Source organism: Erinaceus europaeus, chromosome 12 (assembly GCF_950295315.1).
Source record: "Erinaceus europaeus chromosome 12, mEriEur2.1, whole genome shotgun sequence".
NCBI lineage: Eukaryota > Metazoa > Chordata > Mammalia > Eulipotyphla > Erinaceidae > Erinaceus > Erinaceus europaeus.
In genome coordinates, this window is record NC_080173.1 from 52,318,680 (window position 1) to 52,342,830 (window position 24,151).

Below are 24,151 nucleotides of genomic sequence, written 5' to 3' on the forward strand. Positions count from 1 at the left end.
ACACAAGGACCTGGGTTCAAGCCCCTGATCCTCACCTGCAGGGGGAAACTTCAAAATGGTGAAGCAGTGCTGCAGGTGCCTCTGTTTCTTTTTCCTCTATCACTCCCACCTCTCTTAATTTCTCTCTGTCCTAACAAATAAAAAAATAGGTCACTAAGAGCAGTGGATTCCTAGTGCAGGTACCAAGTCTGAGTGATAACTCTGGTAGCAGTAAAAATTAATAATTAAGAAAATAATAGAACCCCTGCATAGAATTATTATGGAGAGCAAATGTGTTATCCACATGTGAAGTGTTCAAAAGAGCACCTAGCCTGTTGTCCATGCTATATAAATGTTAGTTATAATTATTGCTGATATTATAATTGGGTCTCGGTGGGCCTGATGTTTCAGAACAGTGTTTATCTCAAATATGCAAAGCCTTTGTCCCTACAAGGGCTCTCTCTTTTCCTGTGTCACATGACATGTTCTGCTTTCTGACAAAGAATAATATATGATCACTTTTACTTGCATGGCTGATGAAAAATTCACATTTTGCCCATGTATACAGCAGTTCTAAACAAGGGGCACAGCTAACCCAGAAGGGAGTAATTGGCCCTTTATAAAGCAAGGCCAAGTAAAAGATAGGGGTTCAGAGAGGTCAAAGAAGGCCTGGCGGGAGCTGCTGACAGCTCTCCTAACCTGCCGAACTTATTACCAGAATCATTTCAAAAGATAATTTAATGTTCTCCCTCTGTAGCCCTGTTTGCTCCTGAAGGGGAGAATAAATAAATAAATAAACTCAACCACCCCAACCAATACATGTTTTATGAGACTATCACTGGCTAGTTTTTAATGGCACAGTTATTAATATAACTGTCCCAGCATCTCCCCAACATCTGATCACTGATGAGTTATGGGCCTGGGATTCTCATCGCTGCTCCCAGGATTGCAAACATTTCCACCACTCAGGGTCCTGACAGGAAAGGAAAATCCGATTTTCACATGCAGAGAGAATTCTGAGGCTGGAATGAGGGCCTGCTATCTACTCCCACCCTCCAATGCTGGGTGTATGAGGACTGGCGGGGGGTGGTGGTGGTGGTGGCAGTGGCAGGTGAACCTGAGGTAAGAAAGATCCTGCAGAGACAGGTGCCTGACCCATGTGTTGTGGAGGGAGCACTGGACTTCGAGTCTACCAGTTCTAAATACTTGCACTACCTCTTGCCTTTGGGGACTCCATTTTCTTTTTATTGTTATTTATTTATTTTGCCTCCAGGATTATTGCTGGGCTCAGTGCCTGCATTATGAATCCACTCCTCCAGGATTATCGCTGGGGCTCAGTGCCTGCATTATGAATCCACTGCTCCTGGCAGCTATTTTTTCCCTTTTGTTGCCCTTATTTGTTGTTATTGGTGTCGTTGTTGTTGGATAGGACAGAGAGAAAATGAGAGAAGAGGGGAAGACAAAGAAGGGGGAAGAAAGACAGACACCTGCAGACCTGTTTCACCGCTTGTGAAGCGACCCCCTTGCAGGTGGGGAGCTGGGGCCTCCAACCGGGATCCTTACTCTATCCATGTGCTTTGCGCCATGTGCTCTTCACCTGCTGTGCTACCGCCCGACCCCCACAGCTTCATTTTCTAGTTCTGTAAAATATAAAATTTAAAACTTCTTTTTCTGCTTAAATGATCTTTAAGTGGAATATGCTTGGAAGTAGGCATGTTTGATACCTACTTTTTGTTTTTTACTGAGAGATTGAAAGAGAGAGAGAGACCAGAGCACTGCTCAGCTCTGATTTATGAAGATTCAGTGGACTGAACCTGGGATTTCCTGGCCCCAGCAAAATTCTTTTTCTCTTTGCCATTTTTTTAAAAACATTTTATCTATTTTTTAAAATTTTTTTAATATATATATTTTAAATATTTATTTTATTTATTCCCTTTTGTTGCCCTTGTTGTTTTATTGTTGTAGTCGTTGTTGGATAGGACAGAGAGAAATGGAGAGAGGAGGGGAAGACAGGGAGGAGGAGAGAAAGATAGACACCTGCAGATCTGCTTCACCGCCTGTGAAGCGACTCCCCTGCAGGTGGGGAGCCGGGGTTCGAACCGGGATCCTTATGCCGGTCCTTGTGCTTTGCGCCACCTGCGCTTAACCCGCTGCGCTACAGCCCGACTCCCGACATTTTATTTATTTTAATGAGAGATACAGAGAGAGGAAAGAGAGACCAGAGCACTGCTCAGCTCTGGCTTATGGTGGGGTTGGGGACTGAACCGGAGACCTTGGAGCCTCAGGCATGAAAGTCTTTTTGCATAACCATTACGCTGTCTCCAAGCCCACCTCTTTGCCATTTTTTTTTTTTTCCTCCTCCAGGGTTATTGCTGGGCTCGGTGCCTGCACCATGAATCCACCGCTCCTGGAGGCCATTTTTTCCCCCATTTTGTTGCCCTAGTTGTTGCAGCCTCGTTGCGGTTATTATTGCCATTGTTGACATTGCTTTGTTGTTGGATAGGACAGAGAGAAATGGAGAGAGGAGGGGAAGACAGAGAGAGAGGGGGAGAGAAAGATAGACACCTGCAGACCTGCTTCACCGCCCGTGAAGCGACTCCCCTGCAGGTGGTGGGCCGGGGGCTCGAACCGGGATCCTTATGCCGGTCCCTGCGCTTTGCATCACGTGCGCTTAACCCACTGCGCCACCGCCCGACCCCCCTCTTTGCCATTTTTAAGGATTTAAATGTGCCAGACACTGGTGAATGCTTTTAAAAATACACTCACTCTCTTTTTTTAAATTTCGTTTTAAAATTATCTTTATTTATTGGATAGAGACAGCCAGAAATCAAGAGACAAGGGAGAAAAAGAGAGGGAGGGAGAGAGAGAGAGAGAGAGAGGCCTGCAACACTGCTTTACCACTTACAAAGCTTTTCCTTGGCAGGTGGGGACCAGGGGCTCGAACCAAAGTCCTTGTGCATTGTAACACATGTGCTCAACCAGGTGCACCACCACCCAGCCCCCAAATACATTCTCTTTATTTGCTTTCTCCCAGTGGGTCACTATATATAATGACATTTGATTTGCTCAACATAGGTGGTAGTAGTAGCTTAACCCCATTTATAGGGAAATTCAGGTAGAAACTCAGAAGCATTTCCAAGCTCACCCAACTGGCAGGCAGGAGTGCTGGTTTACAGCCTGGATTTGTCTGAATCCAGCACTTAAGTCCTTAACTATCTTCCAGAGACAGTGGCACCCACTTTCCTACTAGGTAAGGTAGATGGAGTCCGATACACCCAGAGGGATGAAAGGGTGAAAGGTCGACAACCCAGGGTAGTAGAAAGGGCCTTCTCAGCGGAAGGCGAAAGACAAGGTTGGAGTGGGAGGAACTGGGACCAGAAGCCTAAACTGTAAAGGGCAGTGAAGTCCCCACAGGGGCTGTGCTGAGCAGTGAGCAGGCCACATCACAGCAGTACTAACCTCACAACATGGCCAGTAGATCATAATGGACAGCTTTGGATGGACAATGATAGGGGAGAATATTCTCATACTTGAAACCCCTACTCTCAGTAAGGGTGTTTTTTACAGTATATATATATATATATATATATATATATATATATATATATATATACCTGCAGACCTGCTTCACCACCTGTGAAGCAACTCCCCTGAAGGTAGGGAGCTGGGGGCTGGGGGCTTGAACCGGGATCCTTACGCCAGTCCTTGCGCTTCGAGGAATGTGCGCTTAACCCACTGCGCTGCGCTGCGCTACTGCCCAACTCCCCAGTAAGGGTGTTTTTAGCTGAGCCTTGTTAGGTCATCCTCAGAAACTCTGAACTGAGCAGGGTTCTGGGCTAGTTGAATGGGATGGATGCTGCTCTTCCTTGCTGCCCAGGACCCTGACACTACAAAGAGAGCTGAAAGCTGGGGAAGTAAGATTCCCACCCCCCTCCAGGTGAAGCCCCCCACTGCCCCTGAATGCAGCAGAAGTAGGGAGTTGGTAGATCTGGTGGGGGGGAGGACGACACAGAGGTGGCCCAGGGCTGTGGAGGGTGGGGACAGATGCCCATGCCTCTCCAGGCTGAGCCTAGGTTTGACCATGAGGGACAGCCAAAGCCCACTGCTTGGCATTCCGCTCAGGCCCTGCCTCCCGGCTCCCCTGCCTTCAGGCCCCCCCCCAGCCCAGCCTGGGCCATGCATTATCCTCGCAAGATTGAGGACCTAATGGAGGCAATCAGTGCCCTGGGGGCTGGGGTGTGGGGGGGAGACACTCCATTCAGGCTGGGGAAGGAGGCCCAAGCAGCTCTAGTTGACTCCTTTGCCCATCCCGTAAACGAGGAGCACTTGGAGGGGGAGGGTCCTCTGAAACTGAGAAGGGGCTGCTAGTACCCCATCTGGGAAGACTCTGGGCAACTTCTGTCCAAGATGTGACGTTACAACAACCCTCTCTCACTCCCCATAGGATACCCTTGATATTGGGGTCCCTACAGCGGTCTCTCAGTCACTACCAGTTCTTTTAAGGAAGCCTTTTGCTTGCTTTGGGGAGGGCATGCGCCTGTCCCCACCCCACCTCCTTGTCTGACTGCCAGCTGTCTAGCACTCCAATACTCATTGTTCCCCAGTCATCCTCACACAGCAGGAGGTGGGGGGCTAAGCCTGGCCCTCAAGCCACAGGTCAGGGGCACAGGGCAACCACTCCCCTCCCAGGCTTCAAAGGCCCTGAGGGACCAACCCTGGACACTGTGGGGCCTCCCCTCTGGGAGTGGTGAGGGGCCAGTTGCTCCCAAAGCTACATTCTTCTGGGAGTGAGTAGAGGAGGCCAGGAGGTGATCCTGGGCATGTAGGAGGTCAAACCAGGGAGGTCTCCAGCAGAAGGCCTGGGAAAAGCTGGAGGTGGGGGAGAAGGGTGGGAGAAACAGCAGAAGTTATAGCAAGCAGGAAAACAATACTACTGTTTCCAATAGTATCTAATACTTATTCCAAGACCCACAGGTGGACTGGGTGCTGTTTTCCATACATCCTGTCCTCTCATCCTCAGGAAGCTGGCTGCTTACTAGATCTGCATTGCACAGTTGGAGACAATCAAGCTCACAGAGGCTAAGTAACTTCTCCAGACCCACACAGTAAGGAGCCTAACCAGATGTAAACCCACATAGTTTGTGTCTGGGACCTTGCACCTAACCCTGGTGCTGACCACTCTAATAGGGAAAGAAGAATGGATCACAGGCAGCCATCTTTAGAACACCCACAGGGGAGGGAGGGGGCTGGAAGGATAAGTTTTTTTCTTTTCACATTCAAATAGATAATTTTTTTTAAATGTCTTTATTGGAGATTAATGTTTTACAGTCGACAGTGAATACAATAGTTTGTGCACGCATAACATTTCTCAGTTTTCCACATAACAATACAACCCCCACTAGGTCCTCTGTCATCCTTTTTGGACCTGTACTCTCCCCGTCACCCACCCCAGAGTCTTTTACTTTGGTGCAATACACCAACTCCAGTTCAGGTTCTACTTGTGTTTTCTCTTCTGATCTTGTTTTTTAACTTCTGCCTATAAGTGAGGTCATCCCATTGGAAGGATAAGTTACCATGCTCAAGGACCCAGGTTCAAGCCTCTAGCCATCACATGGAAGCACCATACAAAGAGGAAGTTTCACAGCATTGCTGTGATATCTTTCCTTATTTTTGTATGTCTCTCCATCTTTGTCCCTCACCCTCTGTCTAAAGGAAAGAGAGTCCACTGGAAGTGGTGGAAATTATATTTTCTACATCTGCAAAACTTGTGTTTCTTGCCAAAGAGAAACCAGGGACCTAAATGTCATTTTTCAAAAAAGTTAAGGAAAAACACATTTTGTTATTTTTTTTTTTAATTTTTTTAACCTTTATTTATTTATTTTGAATAGAGACAGAGAGAAATTGTGAGGGAAGGAGGAAATAGAGTGGAAGAGAGACCCCTGCAGCCCTGCTTCACCACTCGTGAAGTTTTCCCCTCTGCAGATGGGGACTAGGGGCTTGAACCCAGATCCTTGCGCACTGTAATGTGTGCGCTTAATCAGGTGCGCCACTGCCTGGCCCCCACATTTTGTTATTATGTACAAATAAAATATTGGAACTTAAAATAACATGAACTTTCACACATTTATTCTTTCATTTTCCTGTTACTTTAAAGTTGGAGAAAAATTAAGTGTCACTTAGTGAAAGGGTGTCTTGGGGTACAATCTTTGTTTCTTTTGTGACCCCCTTCTTTATTAACCATACAACTATATGTGTTGCCCTCTGTCTGAAAATATATCTGGATTTCTCCACAGAGCCACCCTCTCCCCTTCAGGTAATCTCAGTCCTGTTGTCAATGCCCACCGGTTCAAGAGCCTTTTTATTTTTTTTCTCCACTGAACTCACTTCTATAGGGATTCCCCCCCACTTCTCTTCAGCCCTTTCCTCCCTGCTAAGCTTCTTCATTCCTCTTCTTCCCTAGCTAACTCTCACTCCTCCCACCATCTGCTCCCAACATGGCCGATGGATGCGCCACCTTGCTTCCCTGGGGATGGATGGCCTGAGACTCGTCCCTCCCCCAGGTGCCATAATTTGAAGGGCTGCCCAACTGAAATGAACCCAGGGCCTCCCCCAGGCTGCCCTCCCACCACTGTGAGTTGGCTAGCCTCTGCCCTCTGCCCTCTTCTGCCATTAACCCTGTCACCTGCCGGACATCAGCCCCCAGGCCCAGTCTGTCATCCGTGGCCAAAGATGGATGGGGGGCGGCTGGGAAGCATAAGCTGCGACCCCTTAATGAGATCTGGCGGGGGAGGGCTGGGCTCTATCAGGCGGCAGAAGGACCAGGTTGGCAGTAATGGTCCTTGTTGACTGAGACCCATTATCCTTCTGTGGAGGGAAGACAGTAGAGTGGGAAGTTGTGGGACAAGCTTGAGGGCCATAGGATTCCTCCTCTCCTTCCCCTGACTGCCCTCCCTTCACTGGCAAACCAGAATGGAAAGGGGAGAGTCTGGGTAAAAAGATGCCCCCCCCTTCATTCCTTCTCCTTGGAACTATGACCCCCAGCTCTCACAGACACAAAGACTCCCTGGGAGACAGAAGATCAGCTGCTGGCTGGGGGAGCCCCAAGGCAGTCCTGGGAGACTTCAAGTCTCCTATCCCTGTGCAGAGTAATTGGAGAGAGGGAGCCTTTGTGGGGTGTAGGGGTGTAGTCTATACAGTAGGGAGTATCTTCAGCAAGTAAAGGATCCTTTTCTTTCCTTTCTTTTTTTTTTTTTTAATTGAAAATGATCCTTTTGAAATAGGCTAAGAGTGGGTTGTAGAGGTGGGGAGTAGGGAAGAAATGATATGGGGTGATCTCTTACAGGTCTCTGTCGGGCTGGTGTCCCTGTTCCGGGTGCCAGGTCTCCCCTTTAATGATTCATGGGATTTTAAAAGAAAGAGGTTCTGGGGTCAGCAAAGTAAATCACTTGGACAGTGTGCACTGCTTTGCCATGTGCAAGACCCAGGTTCAAGCCTGGCCCTCACTGCATTGAAGGAAGCTTCTTCAGTGCTGTGGTCTCTTGTACATGTGTGTTTCACACTCTCTGCTTGTCTGTATATAAAAAAAAAGAAAGAAAGATAGAGGATAGAGAGGAGAGGAGAGGAGAGGAGAGGAGAGGAGAGGAGAAGAGGGAGATGAATAGCATAAATATTAACCTTTCAATGTGCTGATGGGGAAATTAGTATCTACAGAGAGGAAGAGCCAGTGCGAATCCAGGGCAAGCAGCTCACAATGCTGGTGGTTACACAGTGGTGAAAGCGTTAGACTCGGGAGTCGGGCTGTAGCGCAGCGGGTTAAGCGCAGGTGGCGCAAAGCACAAGGATCGGCATAAGGATCCCGGTTCGAACCCCGGCTCCCCACCTGCACGGGAGTCGCTTCACAGGCGGTTGAAGCAGGTCTGCAGGTGTCTATCTTTCTCTCCTCCTCTCTGTCTCCCCTCCTCTCTCCATTTCTCTCTGTCCTATCCAACAAGGACAACAACAATAATAATTACAACAATAAAACAACAAGGGCAACAAAAAGGGAATAAATAAATAAATAAAATAAATATTAAAAAAAAAAAAAGAAAAATTAAAAAAAAAAAAAAAAAGCGTTAGACTCTTAAACATGAGGTCTGGAGTTCCATCCCTGGCATCACATGTGCCAGAGTCATGCTCTGGTTCCCCCTCACCGCTTTTCTCCTCTTTGTCTCTCTCTCTCATAAATTAAAAAATTATATATATATATATATATATATATATATATATATATATATATTAAATCTAGAGCTTTCAGAGACCAAGGTCCTTTCTTTACCTACTAACACTCACCACACCCCTTTGCTTCTTACCCAGGAAGAAAGCATACCAGCTGCTAAAATAATCATTCCTAGACTTGTCTGAAAGGGTTTTTCTTTCCTAGTTCTTCTCTCCACCCCCAACAACACACAAAGCATTCCCCCAAGGGCCATCAGGAGGTTTGGAGGTGGGGGAGAGCAGGGAGAGGGTAGACTTGGGGAAGGGAGGTGGGGGCGCTCATCCTAGCTGCAAGGTAGGAGTGAAGTGGAAAACAAGGCTCTTTTGATTCAAAAGTTTGTTTGTTGTTTGTTACCATGAAGGGTAATAAGAAGCACCAAATGGGTTCTAGTGAAGGTTGGCTGCAAGACTATGTCCACTTCGTTTGACAGTGTTCACTGCCAGTTCATGTCTCAGAGCTACTGTGTCAGTACTGCCTGTGGTGACTTCTGGTTTCCTGCCAGTTGCCAAACACAGGCTGAGCAGAATTTGTAGTATGAGATCAGGAGGTTGGTTCCAGTTTGTATTGTAACCATCAGCAACTCTTACTCTGTCTGTGTCTCAGCTGCCTCATCTTTAAAACCTAGTGCTGGGGGAGTCAGGCGATAGCGCAGCGGGTTAAGTGCAGGTGGTGCAAAGCAGAAGGACCCCAAGGACTGGAATAAGGATCCCCCCTCCACCCCCTGCTCCCCACCTGCAGGGGAGTCGCTTCACAAGCGGCGAAGCAGGTCTGCAGGTGTCTGTCTTTCTCTCCTCCTCTCTGTCTTCCCCTCCTCTCTCCATTTCTCTCTGACCTATCCAACAACGATGACATCAATAACTACAACAATAAAACAACAAGAGCAACAAAAGGTAATAAATAAATAAATATTTTTTAAAAGCTAGTGCTGGGTGGCTGGGTGGTGACACAAACATCACCATACACAAGGACCTAGGTTCAAGCCCTCTGTCTCCACATGCAAGGGAGAAGCTTCTGAGAGCTGAAGTAGTGCTACAGGTATTTCTCTCACCTTTTCTATCTCCTCCTGCCATCTCAATTTGTCTCTATCCTACAAATAAATAAAATCTAACAAAAAAATTAAAGGTAGTGTAGGACAATGGTCTTCACACTTCTTTTAAAAAGAAGTACAAGGACCAGCAAAATAGCTCACCTGAGAAGGGGTTGTCCATGTCATGTGCATGACCCAGGTTCAAGCCCCTGGCCCCCACTGCTCTAGGAAAAGCTTCTTTGCTATGGTGTCTCGCCTTCTCTGTCTCTCTGACTCAGTCTCTCTAGATGAAAAAGTCAGTCCAGAGCAATGAAGTCTCAGAGATTGAAAGAAGGAGGAAGAGGAAGTGGGGAAGAATTAGGTTACCAGAAAACAGCTACCTGGTAGAGCATACACTTACACTGTACCATATGTGATAGCCAGGGTTCCAGCCCCTGTCACTACATGGTAGTATTGTGCAAAAGGGAAGCTTCACAAGGGGTAGAGCTGTGCTGTGGTGTTGCTCCTTCTCTCTCTGTGTGTTTCCTTTTCTGCCTCTCACTTTGTAGCTGGAAAAAAAACAGTCCACCTAGGAAGTAGAGGACAGGACTTGCATGTGGGAGGCCGGAGTTCAATCTGTATCAGTATGCTCTGCCCCTTTCTCTCCCTTATAAAAAATAAATAAATAGGGGGTCGGGCGGTGGCGCAGTGGGTTAAGCGCATGTGGCGCAAAGCGCAGGGACCGGCGTAAGGATCCCGGTTCGAGCCCCCGGCTCCCCACCTGCAGGGGAGTCGCTTCACAGGCGGTGAAGCAGGTCTGCAGGTGTCTATCTTTCTCTCCCCTTCTCTGTCTTCCCCTCCTCTCTCCATTTCTCTCTGTCCTATCCAACAACGAATTGTGTCAACAAGGGTAATAATAATAACCACAACGAAGCTACAACAAGGGCAACAAAAAGGAGGAAAAATGGCCTCCAGGAGCGGTGGATTCATGGTGCAGGCACCGAGCCCAGCAATAACCCTGGAGGAGAAAAAAAAAAAAAAAAAATAAATAAATAAATAAATAAATATTTTAAAAGCACACAGAGCTAGGGGCAGAGAGCTAGGTCACTGAGTAGGCTGTGTGCCTTTACATTCATGTGACCCAGGTTCAGGCTCCAGCAACACTTAGAGGTATTACGGCACCAAGGGAAGCTCCATTGTAGTAGTGTCTCTCCCTCTCTCTGATTAACTCTGTCTGAATGAAAATAAAAGTTGGCTTGGGAGCTGACAATCATGCATACACAAGCCCCTAGATCCCACAAAAAATAACTAATGCTGACATTATAGACTTACACTCTCTCCCAAGAGCTTCCCAGAGCTTGTTATGTGCATTTCCCAACTTTGTGTTGGATGACTTCCAGTTAGCAGCTTAAAATGAACTTTGGTGGGAGAATTCACACCACAAAATTGACTAATGTTACAAATCAGAACTCTTCCACCACCACCCTCTGAGTCAGCTGTTAAACTTTTACTACCACCAGTTGCCCCAGCCTGCGGGGTTATCAACGGAAACCTAGGGTAGGGGGCAAGAGAATGGAGGGGACAAGAGACACGAAGAACGAGAGCAAGACAGGAGGTCTGATCAAGCTCTGAAAATTTTATTTTACAGCCACAATTTATGCATAAACAAGGAGGAAGTTCTGCTAAGGTAGTGGGGGAGGGAGGTGGGTGAGCGACTTTCCAAACAGCTAGATGGTAATCTCAGTTCCAATGATCGGAATGTCCTCTCACCGGCTATATGAGAGTCTTAACTAAGGCCTTGGCTCCCGGCATGTCCTCCCTTTTTACAATTTAAGTGAGGTGGGCAAATGAGGGTAAAAGCTAGGAATCTTATCAAGAGATAAGTGGGCATTAATCAGAGGGGTGAAGTATAGACCTGATTTCTCCCGCGGGGTAAATATAGAACTGATCTTCCCGCATCTTATACGGCTCTTGGTGTCTTTTGGGGAGGGGAGGGAGAGCCACTATTTCTAAGGTGAGGAAAACTCACGGCGAAGAGCTCTGATAACCAACACCAACCTCCATGCAAATCAGGTTTGCTTCATGGGGGACTCAGAGGCGGACTATAGGGTCCTCCCCCTGCAGTGCTCAGCCCTGCACCCCTTACCGGTGCCCACGCCATGCCAAGGCTGGCGTGCATAAATCTGAGTTTTATGCAGCTCCTAAAAGAGGTCTGTCACCCTCAGGTTCAGCCAAGCCTCTGTCGGCCAAATCAAGTCTGTGGTAATATATTTGTAAGGGTTTTGATGCCAAGGAGTCAATTTGTTGTTTTATAAAGCCAATAATCTTATTAAAAATAAAAGGTCCCAAGGTAATCATTAACAAAAAACTAATCAAGGGTCCCATAAGGGTCATCAAAGTGTCCTAGCGTGCCAGCAGCAAGTCTAAGGGAAGCAGTCAGTGGATGTGATGTCCAGGGGAAGAAACACAGCACGTCTGGTCCTCTGGTGGTCGTCAGCGCCAACTGATGAAATTTTTCTTCTTCATAGAGGGTCAGCTGTGGAACAAGCAAAACTAGGAGGCAAGGACCAGTTAGAGAAGAATTGACATGAAAATATAGGGTAGTGTTGTACCAAAACACAAACAGAGGAGGTGCATACACATTAGGTAAGGTTCCTTGAACATGAGGAATATTTTGAGAAAAGTGAGCAGTCAATAAACATGTAAGGATGAAGTCAGCAGTGGTAGGTCAGTAGAAAGAGAAGACTTGGATAGGCTGGTGTGGTTAGCTGGACTATATACTGCCATGGCATCCTTTGTGGTAAGGACTTGCCAACAGGGACTGTGTGGATTTTGCAAGAGCAATAATGTCATCCACCATAATAATAGGAAAAAAAACATGGACATCCAGTGTTGAAAAAAGAAAAAGAAGAAATATGTCTCTATGGCTGGGAGAGTGGTTGGCTTTGTCAATGAGATACAATAAATGGACAATTTGAATTTTTGTAAATATTAAGGTTTAGTATAGTTACTTCATTGACACTTTAGCCAACTGAATATTGGGGGGTGCATTCCCCTTCTTTTTTTATTTATTTATTGAGCTTTTAATGTTCTAAAGGAAACAAAAATACATGGATTGGATGTCTATTGAAGCAAAACAGAGCATATGACTCCTAAGGTTTTTGAGCTTTTTCTTGTTTGAGCTGTAGCCCACATAAATTTAGAAAAAGTATCAACTGAGAAAAAAAATGTTTTTGTTTACTAAACATGGGCAGGTGAATTACATCAATCTGCCAGAGAGCATTGGCTTTTATCAATGGGGATTAATCTTAAAAGTCTGAATAGTAGGATCTTAATTAAACAATGCAGGAGCCAGTAAAGTGCCCTCACTATGGCAGGTCAAGCGTTAAAATTTAAGAGGCTTGTAAAAAAATGAGAGAAAAAAATTTTAGGATATGAGTGACTTAGGAGTCATCACACACCCATAAATAAAAAAAGAAAAATGTTTAGTTTTAAATCTTACCATATGAGCAGTCATATGCAGATGTATCTATATAATTATTTACTTAGGGAGAGAACTTGTACCAAGTTAATTGATGATCTAATGATTAGAATTGGCTTGAGTTTTTTTTTTTATGATTTTAGAAGGCGCTTTATTAAAATATACCAATATGTTATAGAAAGTCAATACCTAATGTGTTGACAGGATAAAATGTTTACCATTTTTTTTGCATTATTTTAAACTGATTAGACAGTTTAAGCACACTATTATAACTTAGTTTACTAAGATCTTTACTCATCACAAAGCTATCATGAGTAAGTGTAGATATAAAACTCTTAATAGATTTTGCTCTTTAGAACTCTAATATGGCAACTTAAAAGGTTAAAATAAAACCTTATAGCTTAAATGTTCAAAATAATAATTTTGTTAAATCAGGTTTTGTCAAAACAAATCTATCAGACCAGAAGCACCATGTATTAACTTAATTTATCAAGAATAAACCTCAGACAGTGTCTTAAAACAAGCCAGATAATTTTTTACTCTCTAAAAGAACTGATTAAAGTTTGACGTGTAGAATCTGTACTCTCAAAAGCCAAATATTTGATAACGATTTTTGTAGTCTTTCTAAATAGGGAAGTTATCTCAGTAACAACTTTATCCAAAGGAGTAAGTCACTGTAAAAGCACAAGTAACTAACTCATGAGTAAGATAAAAAAATCTCTTACCAAGTTTTAAAATAAAAGTTTTAACCAGAGCATTTTTGTCTATATCAGACATAAAACTCTCTTAACTTTTTACCTAGTCTCTCTTATGTTTTAATATATAAAGTTCTTTCTCAGGGAAACCAGGGCATACTTCTTGAATAAAATGTAAAATGGTTAGCTAAAACATCTATACAGCTCGACATTAGGCTGCCCCATATTTATTTGATAAGTTTTATTTGGAAAAAAAAATTACATATATTACTTAAATTAAACCTCATTTATCAGGGCAAAAGCCTCTGGCATGTAAATAATTAACATAACCATTGTGTTATCTTTTACTAACCCAAGCCAGTTTTGCCTTAGTTGAGAAAGTATTTTAAAAACTTTTTTTTTTTTTTACTTATCACAGTCAAGATCTAGACACATCTTCAGTGAATGATATCTAATTCTAAGAGGTTCTGTTTGAATTTTAAAGAGCATAAATTTAAAAGTTATCTTTTTAACCTCCTGTAACAATGATCAGAATGTCCTCTCACTGGCTATATGAGAGTCTTAGCTAAGGCCTTGGCTCCCGGCAACCAATGACCAGAACTCTAATATGTTACAGAAAACAGAGAAAGGTAGAATTGTTTTGGTTGAATTAGGAGTCCCCCACAACCAAAAGTTTCACCCAAATTTAGGACTTGAGAACTGTCATACCAGAAGAAGGCTGAGGTTACTTCCAGCTCTGAATACTGTGTCTATGGTAACAGGCCACAAAGGCTATACAGGAGTGGGTAATGGAAAAAATAAGGAGATTTCGGTATTTATTTATTTATTAAAGGGATAGTTCTTTTTTTGTTGTTGTGGTTTTTTTTAATATTTTTTATTTATTATTTATTCCCTTTTGTTGCCCTCATTGTTTTATTGTTGTAGTTATGATTGATGTCGTTGTTGTTGGATAGGACAGAGAGAAATTGAGAGAGGAGGGGAAGACAAAGAGGAGGAGAGAAAGATAGAAACCTGCAGACCTGCTTCACTGCTTGTGAAGCGATTCCCCTGCAGGTGGGGAGCCGGGGGCTCGAACCGGGATCCTTCAGCCGGTCCTTGTGCTTTGCGCCACCTGCGCCCAACCCACTGCGCTACCGCGGACTCCCTGTTCTTTTTTTTTTTTTTTTTTAAGTATTTTATTTATTTTATTTTTGAGAGAGATGCTGAGAGAAACACCAGAGCAAGCTATCGGGGGAGGGGGTGGGATATGGAGATCGGGCGGTGGGAATTGTGTGGAGTTGTACCCCTCCTACCCTATAGTTTTGTTAATTAATCCTTTCTTAAATAAAAAAGAAAAAAAAAAAAAAAAGAAACACCAGAGCACTGCACAGCTCTGGTTTATGGTGGTGCAGGGGACTGAACCTGGGACTTCAGAGCCTCAGGCATGAGAGTCTTTATGCATAACCATTATGCTATCTACACCCCAACCTCGGTATTTATTTATTTACTTTATTTTCCTAGCACTTCTCAGCTCTAACTTATGGTGGTGCTGGGGGCTGAATCTGGGACCTTCTAGGTCAGGCACAAAAGTCTTTTGCATAACCATTATATTATATTCCTGAGACCTAATAAAAAATTGTTTTAGGGCAGGACATACCATCTATTTCCTCTTCTACCCTCACCTCCCTACAGTTATCCTGCTAACCTCCGGGGTAAAGGGAAGTGATGTGACACTTGAGTCCATTCAGGTACAGAGAACATTAGAGCCATAGGATGTAGGGTGAGGGGGTGAGGGAGCCCTGTGGACTTTATCAGCCAGTGATGAGAAAAACATCAACCTGAATTCAAATGCAGGGCTTAGCCCAGCTCCAGAAGTCCCCAACCTTGAAAATTAGTGTATTTCAGTACTATTTCATGGATGGGGCTACTAAAATAGGGGTAAAGTTATATTCACTAAAAATGGTCTTTTTTTTTTTTTTTTTTTTTTTTACAGCTGCAGAAGTGTCTCAGGAGCAGAGTAAAGAACTTCTTGTATACATAAGGTCCTGGGTTCAGTCCTAGCACAGCATATGCCAGATTGGTGCTTTTGTTCCCTCTCTCAAGTAAATATGTGTGTGTAGACATAGACGTAGACATAGTCGTAGACATAAACATAGTCGTAGACATAGACATAGTCATAAACATAGTCATAGACATAGTCATAGACATAGTCATAGACATAGTCATAGACATAGACACAGTCATAGACACAGTCATAGACACAGACATAGACACAGACATAGACATAGTCATAGACACAGTCATAGACACAGTCATAGACATAGACATAGTCATAGACATAGACATAGACATAGTCATAGACATAGTCATAGACATAGTCATAGACATAGACATAGTCATAGACATAGTCATAGACATAGTCATAGACATAGACATAGACATAGTCATAGACATAGACATAGACATATAGACATAGTCATATACATAGACGGACACGGACACAGACATAGACATACATAATGTTTTTCTAATAACTTGTCTTTTGCAGGGGGAAATGAGAGAGTGTGGTCACCAATAACCATAACCATTAAACTGATTTGTTCTTGCAGAAGAGAGCAAAGGAGATGGGAGAAATTTTTAAGAAACTATTTGTAGCTAAAAATGGCTTAGCATTTAATCCTCTGGTTTCTTTTTATTATTATTATTATTATCTTTATTTATTGGATAGAGACAACCAGAAATAAAGAGGGAAGGAGGAGATAGAGAGAGAGAGGGGCCGGGTGGTAGCAGACCTGGTTGAGTGCACATGTGTGCACTCAACAGTGTGCAAGGACCAGGGTTCGAGCCCCTGGTCCCCATCTGCAGGGGGAAAGCTTCATAAGCGGGAAGCAGTGCTGTAGGTATCTCTCTGTCTCCTTCTCTGTCTCTCCCTTCCTCTCAATTTCTGGCTGTCTATCAAATAAATAAAGATAAAAAAAGAGAGAGAGAGAGAGAGAGACACCTGCAGCACTGCTTCACCATTTGCAAAGCTTTCATCTTGCAGGTGGGGGCCAGGGGCTTGATCCTGGATCCTTGCACACTGTAGCATGTGCACTCAACCAGGTGCGCCACCACCTGGCCCCATCCTCTGGTTTCTAAATCTGCAAATCACCAGGATAGTCTAGGAAGATTTTAATTTTTAAAAAATATTTATTTATTCCCTTTTGTTGCCCTTGTTGTTTTATTGTTGTAGTCATTATTATTATTGATGTTGTCATTGTTGTCGGATAGGACAGAGACAAATAGAGAGGAGGGGAAGACAGAGAGGGGGAGAGAAAGACAGACACCTGCAGACTTGCTTCACCACTTGTGAAGCGATTCCCCTGCAGGTGGGGAGCCGGGGGCTCCAACCGGGATCCTTACATCGATCCTTGAGCTTTGTGCCATGTGTGCTTAACCTGCTGCATTACTGCCCGACTGGGATGCATTGGATCGACCTTCTCGTGGTGCATCCCGTGAGTACCCATTCATTGGGGAAACTGACGATCCTTCCTAGCCGACTGAATCCACATGGATCCCAGTCACTTTCAAAGCCACCAACAACAGCTTTCAACCTGACGCTGTTGACTGGCTACGGAAGAAGGGCAAATGCTAGAAGAAGAACTGCCCAACTCCAGGAAGATTTTAATATTTAAATGTCTTTATTTATGTGCTTTTTTTTTCTTCTCCTTCTGCATCACCCACATCCCCGCCATCTCCATCATCTCCATCTTCTCCTTCTGCATCACCCACATCCCCGCCATCTGCATCATCTCCATCTTCTCCTTCTGCATCACCCGCATCCCCGCCATCTCCATCATCTCCATCTTCTCCTTCTGCATCACCCGCATCCCCGCCACCTCCATCATCTCCATCTCTCCTTCTGCATCACCCGCATCCCCGCCATCTGCATCATCTCCATCTTCTCCTTCTGCATCACCCACATCCCCGCCATCTGCATCATCTCCATCTTCTCCTTCTGCATCACCCGCATCCCCGCCATCTGCATCATCTCCATCTTCTCCTTCTGCATCACCCGCATCCCCGCCATCTCCATCATCTCCATCTCTCCTTCTGCATCACCCACATCCCCGCCATCTCCATCATCTCCATCTTCTCCTTCTGCATCACCCACATCCCCGCCATCTCCATCATCTCCATCTTCTCCTTCTGCATCACCCGCATCCCCGCCATCTGCATCATCTCCATCTGTCTCCTTCTGCATCACTCGCATCCCCGCCATCTGCATCATCTCCATCTCTCTCCTTCTGCATCACCCACATCCCCGCCATCTGCATCATCTCCATCTCTCTCCTTCTGCATCACCCGCATCCCCGCCATCTGCATCATCTCCATCTCTCTCCTTCTGCATCACCCGCATCCCCGCCATCTCCATCATCTCCATCTGTCTCCTTCTGCATCACCCACATCCCCGCCATCTGCATCATCTCCATCTCTCTCCTTCTGCATCCCCGGCATCCCCGCCATCTCCATCATCTCCATCTCTCTCCTTCTGCATCACCGGCATCCCCGCCATCTGCATCATCTCCATCTGTCTCCTTCTGCATCACCCGCATCCCCGCCATCTGCATCATCTCCATCTTCTCCTTCTGCATCACCGCCATCTCCATCATCTCCATCTCTCTCCTTCTGCATCACCCGCATCCCCGCCATCTGCATCATCTCCATCTCTCTCCTTCTGCATCACCCGCATCCCCGCCATCTGCATCATCTCCATCTTCTCCTTCTGCATCCCCGCCATCTCCATCATCTCCATCTCTCTCCTTCTGCATCCCCCGCATCCCCGCCATCTGCATCATCTCCATCTCTCTCCTTCTGCATCACCCGCATCCCCGCCATCTCCATCATCTCCATCTGTCTCCTTCTGCATCACCCACATCCCCGCCATCTGCATCATCTCCATCTCTCTCCTTCTGCATCACCCGCATCCCCGCCATCTCCATCATCTCCATCTCTCTCCTTCTGCATCACCCGCATCCCCGCCATCTCCATCATCTCCATCTCTCTCCTTCTGCATCACCCGCATCCCCGCCATCTGCATCATCTCCATCTGTCTCCTTCTGCATCACCCGCATCCCCGCCATCTGCATCATCTCCATCTTCTCCTTCTGCATCCCCGTCATCTGCATCATCTCCATCTCTCTCCTTCTGCATCACCCGCATCCCCGCCATCTCCATCATCTCCATCTGTCTCCTTCTGCATCACCCACATCCCCGCCATCTGCATCATCTCCATCTCTCTCCTTCTGCATCACCCGCATCCCCGCCATCTGCATCATCTCCATCTTCTCCTTCTGCATCACCGCCATCTCCATCATCTCCATCTCTCTCCTTCTGCATCACCCACATCCCCGCCATCTGCATCATCTCCATCTCTCTCCTTCTGCATCCCCCGCATCCCCGCCATCTGCATCATCTCCATCTCTCTCCTTCTGCATCACCCGCATCCCCACCATCTGCATCATCTCCATCTTCTCCTTCTGCATCACCCGCATCCCCGCCATCTCCATCATCTCCATCTCTCTCCTTCTGCATCCCCCGCATCCCCCAGGGTGATTCTTCTTATTGGGGCCCTGGAGGAGCTTGCCCCAGCGCCATGGCACTCTGATTCAGTACCAAGGCTCAAACCTGGGTAGCACAAGCTATCTTCTGACTCCTACCTGGAAAGATTTTTTAAAATACAGGGGCGGGGGGAGCCCAGGTGGTGGCACATCTGGTTGAGTTTACATTTTACTAAGTGCAAGGACCCCAGTTCAAGCCTCGGATCCCCACCTACAGAGGAGGTTTATGAACAGTGAAGCATGACTGTTCTCTTTCTCTCTCCCTCTATGTCTTCTTCCTTCTCAATTTTCTGTGTCTGGTCTAATAAATAGAGAGAGAGCAAGAAAAGGCAAAGGCAAAATGGCTCCAGAAGCATGGATTCATCATGCAGGCACCAACCTCCAGTGATAACCCTGGTGGCAATCAAAACACACACACACACATATGGACTTCAGCAAGCCAATAATAATCCATCCAGTTGGGCATTGTGCCTCCTGAACCTGTCTGGCATTTTGATGCTTCTTCCTATAAACCCCTCTAAAATTCTCCATGAGTGTCTGGGCTCCATGGAGCCTGGAGCAAGACAAAGAACTTTTGTCTGCTCAGCAGAGCTCTAATGAGGGACTGACCCCACCCCCACCCCCCAGGTTCTTTATTTATGCCTCCAACATGGAGCCAGCTTTTGTGAGAGCCAGGCTGTATTAACTGGCTCACAGTCTGCCCTGAGGTTTACAATAACTTCACCAGGTCTGCCTCGGGTTTTACCCAGCCTTCCTCTTTGCTCTCGTTTTCCTCACCTCTTTTGCTGAAGTGGGACATACTGAGATCGCATGAGTTCAGGGTTAAGGGGTGGGGGCTGTCCTGCCAAGGCTCCCTCTCCAAAGAAATGCAGGTCAAACTGAGTGTTGGAGTTGAGAGCTGATTAGTCAAGATGCCTGCATCTTAAACATTTAACCAGCCTGCCCATCAAAGCTGCTGATCCTCTTCCAGCCTGACTTGCTACTGGGGAGACAGAGTGTGTGTGTGTGTGTGGGGGGAGTGTGGGTGGGGGTGGAATAAGGATGAGCAACCAGGTAAGCACAGCACCAGGCAGAGGAGCCTCTGCAGAACGGCTCCTGAAAGGGAGGGCAGTTGCAAGGGGGCAGATGCTGAGAGGCCCCTGGGAGCTGTGCCAACAGATGGGGCAGCTCGGGTCCCTGCCTAAAACAACTAACCCTCCCCAAGCTGAGCAGCATGTGGAATCAGAGCCCATCATTCTTCCCTGGGATCCTGAGTGAAGCTGTAGGAACTCACTGGTCACTGGAAGGGCAGGAGGGCAGAGGTCTGCAAGGAACAAGCTTCTGGCTGGGTTAACCTTAGGGAGCTGAGCCAGGCCCGACCAGGCCAGGAAGAAGTGTTGCTTTGGCATGCTCCTGTAGTTACCAGGCTTCCCTGCCTGCCAGGCTGCTGGTGTGCAGATCCCAGCCCCCTCCCCAAAGGGCTCGTGAGAGGGGCCAGGAGTGGGGGGAAGGCCACCCGTGGCCTTCTGAGGCTGAAGCACAACCTCCTTCCTCAGCTGCCAGGGAAGAATTTAATTACCAATTAAAGCCCCCTCCATCTGTTTCGGGCCTGCCAGAGAGCTCTCTCTACCCTTTAATTACATCTCTGACAACAATTTAACTCAATTAGCTGGTAAACACAGCAGAATGCAGGCAACCCAGGGCACCCTCTTGTCCCTGCCATCTGTCTGTCCGTCTTATGCTTTCCCCCTCTTGTTCTGAGTCTGTTTGTCCGGCCTCTGCTCCCCCATTTCATTCTATGCTGCGCCTTCTGTCTTCTGCAGCATTCTTGTCTATCTCACACCAGCTGGAGTGTTCCGCTGATCTTTGTCACTCTGGCCTCCTTTCCCATCTGCTATTTGTCCATCCATCCCTCTCCGATCCTCTCTTCTTCCATCCAGACCGACCTTCTCCTTTTCCTTTTCTTCTCCCAGGTTTCTTTCTCCTCTATCATCCCTCTTTGCATTGAACCTAATCCATTCCTCCCAACATCTCTTCTTGGAGTCACCTTTCTGGTTTGTTTCCTTAGCCTTTCCCATTTCCTCTTGTCTCTTCCATTTAGCACCAAAGAACCTGAGCTTTCACATAATAGCTGCCATACTTTGAGGCTATGCATTTCCAGTCACTGCCTAAGTGTTTTATGTATATTGTTAAGTCTTTACATAAATGTCATGTTGTCAGGACCGGAGATTCAGGATAACCAAAAGCTTACTCTGAGAGACTAGATTTCTGTGTTCAAAAGCCTGAAGGTTGAGCTTCACTGGCCCGTAGCACCATATGAGTGAGTGCGGGCCAGCAAAAAGGCCCTGCCTTCAAGCTCAGTGTCCTTTTATAAACAAGGTTTACAAAACATCAGGAATTACAGATGTAAAGGGATAGGTCTGGGGAGCAGAACACACAAAGGAGTAAATGATTAAAACTACTTAAAACAGGTGTGGTAATTGAATCTAAAGATAGTGGGCTTAAGCTCAGCATATGACTGCTGCTTATCAGTTTATTGGCAAATGCTAGAAGAAGAAGTTAGTTTATTGATAGCCTCTTTCATATCAAAATTTAAGACATTAAATGTCCAGGAGCTTTGGCTACCCTCAGGTTAGCTGTCTCGGAGAAGTATTCAGATAGCTTACTGGAAACAGTCTTTCAGGCACTGAGTTAGATACTACACCCAACTCAAGGATATATGATATAAATGGTCCCTGAATATAAATTCCTTGAAGTGGATATTATTTTTCCCATTTAACAAAAAGAATTAATGAATTTTTGGACTCTATTGGACTTTGCAATTTGCCCAACATCACAGAAATTGCAACCAACAGAACCAGGATTCAAACACAGATCTGTTTCCCCCAACGGTGAGAGAGATGGCCCTTGTGTGGTGAGGGGACACCTCTGTGGACACCAGGTAGGGCCCAAAGATGTGAGGGAATGGTTCTGTGTTACTGACTTGAAAGGCAAAGCAATTTATTCCCAGTTAACACTGGGTAAAAATCCAAGGTACTTTCTGAGAATCCAACTTCAATATTTCTGCCAGAGAGAACCTTCTTGAAGCTAGTCTGCCAGTGTGTTAAAGAAATTTCTCAGCTCTCTGAGAAAGAATAAGATTTCTAGGCACCTAGGAGTAGGAGAGAAGGTGCATATGGGAGAAGCAAGTAGGCTCTAATTATCCTGCCAGCCTCTCGGGGATGAGTTTCAGGGAGGTGGGAGAGAAGTGCAGCCTGATCCGTCTTGTGGACAGGTGGGAACATGATGAAGACCCCAGGTCAGCCATGTAGTCACATGCCTGCAGCTCAGGCAGACCACAACCAGATAAAACTCATCTGCTTGCTTCTCCCGTGCTTCCTCGGCTGACTAATCATTCTTCCTGTGATTAAAACAGGAAAGAATTGAGGGAGACTGCCGCAAAGAAGAGGAGCCCATTTCTCATCTCTGTTTTCCACCTCTCTTCAGTTTGAAGATTTGCAGTCCATTCTCGGGTTTTCATGTGGAGTTTAGAACTCACATAGGTCACTAACACCCCTCCACCTCCATTTTCTACCATCTTAAGCAAAATTTCTGGAGTCCCAATGACTTTCCTCAAATGCAGTCATTGTGCTCTGAAAGCAAATGTGGAATGTGGATGAGTCATCCTAGGTAGGAAGATTAGTGTATCCCCTAGAATTGACAACATTACAAATCTCTCAAAGGGGCAGGGGTGGAAAACAAAGATTATCCAAAGAGATTCTCAAGCCTGAGACTCCAAAGTCCCAGGTTTTATCCCCAGCACCACCATAAACCAGAGCTGAGCAGATCTCTGATTTAAAAAAAAAAAAAATTTCTCAAAGGATTTCTAATTCTTCAGGTAGGTATGGGAAGTTCTTGAAAGAGGCAAGTGGGGGTGCTGGAGATAGGTGGTGACCCACCTGATTAAGTGCATGCATTACAGTGACTTGGATTCAAGCCCCTACTCCCCACTTGCAGGGGAAAAGCTTCACGAGTGGTGAAGCAGTGCTGCAGGTGTCCCTCTGCCTCTCTATCTCCCCCTTCCCTCTCAATTTCTCTCTGTTTATCCAATAATAAATAAATAAATAGGGGTTGAACGGTAGCACGGCAAGTTAAGTGCACATGGCGCAAAGGTCAAGGACCAGTATAAGGATCCTGGTTCGAGTCCTGGACTCCCCACCTGCAGGGGAGTCACTTCACAGGCGGTGAAGCAAGTCCACAGATGTCTGTCTTTCTCTCCCCCTCTCTGTCTTCCCTCCTTCCTCTCCACTGTAACATGGGCTCTCAAAAAGGCACACCAGTGGCCAGCCCCTAAAAATTGTTTCTAGTATTAAATCCCGCCTGCAATTTCATTTTTATGTCCAATTGTCACCAGATGGAGTAGTGAGAATAAGTAAATCTTCCTCCCCATTTCAAATGTCAATCAAATGCCTAGACAGCAGTCAATAGGAAATCTTGAAATTTGAAACATTCCTAATTCCTTCAGCTATTCTGCAAATGTTCTTCTTCTTTTTTTTTTTTTTTTAAAGATTTTATTTATTTATTGACGAGAAAGATAGGAGGAGAGAAAGAACCAGACATCACTCTGGTACATGTACCGCCGGGGCTTGAACTCAGGACCTCATGCTTGAGAGTCAAGTGCTTTATCCACTGCACCATCTCCCAGACCACTCTGCAAATGTTCTTATTCAGACTCTCCGTGTTCTTTTTCTCTGTACCCCTTTTCATTAGCAGTACCTCTCTTTTTAAAGTATCACTCAGGGTTAAACTGAATTAGTTTAAGTCCAGTGGACACAAAATAGAGAAAAGCTATCACTTCCCTTGCTCTGGAGACTGTATTTTTATTAATGCAGCTCAGAACCTATATATATATATATATATATATATATATATATATATATATATATATATATATATTTATGGCAGCACAGCTCATATTAGCTTTGATAGCATAACAGTATTTTGGGACTGCAGTCAACTAAATTACTGGCTTTGGTACATACCACTCTTGAGCCATGTCTTCTTCATCCCTCACTAAGTTAATTCTGTTGTGACAAATATAAAACATATCTAACAATAAAATTAACAACTTAAAAAATTAACAACTGGGAGTCGGGCGGTGGCGCAGTGGGTTAAGCGCACGTGGCGCAAAGCGCAGGA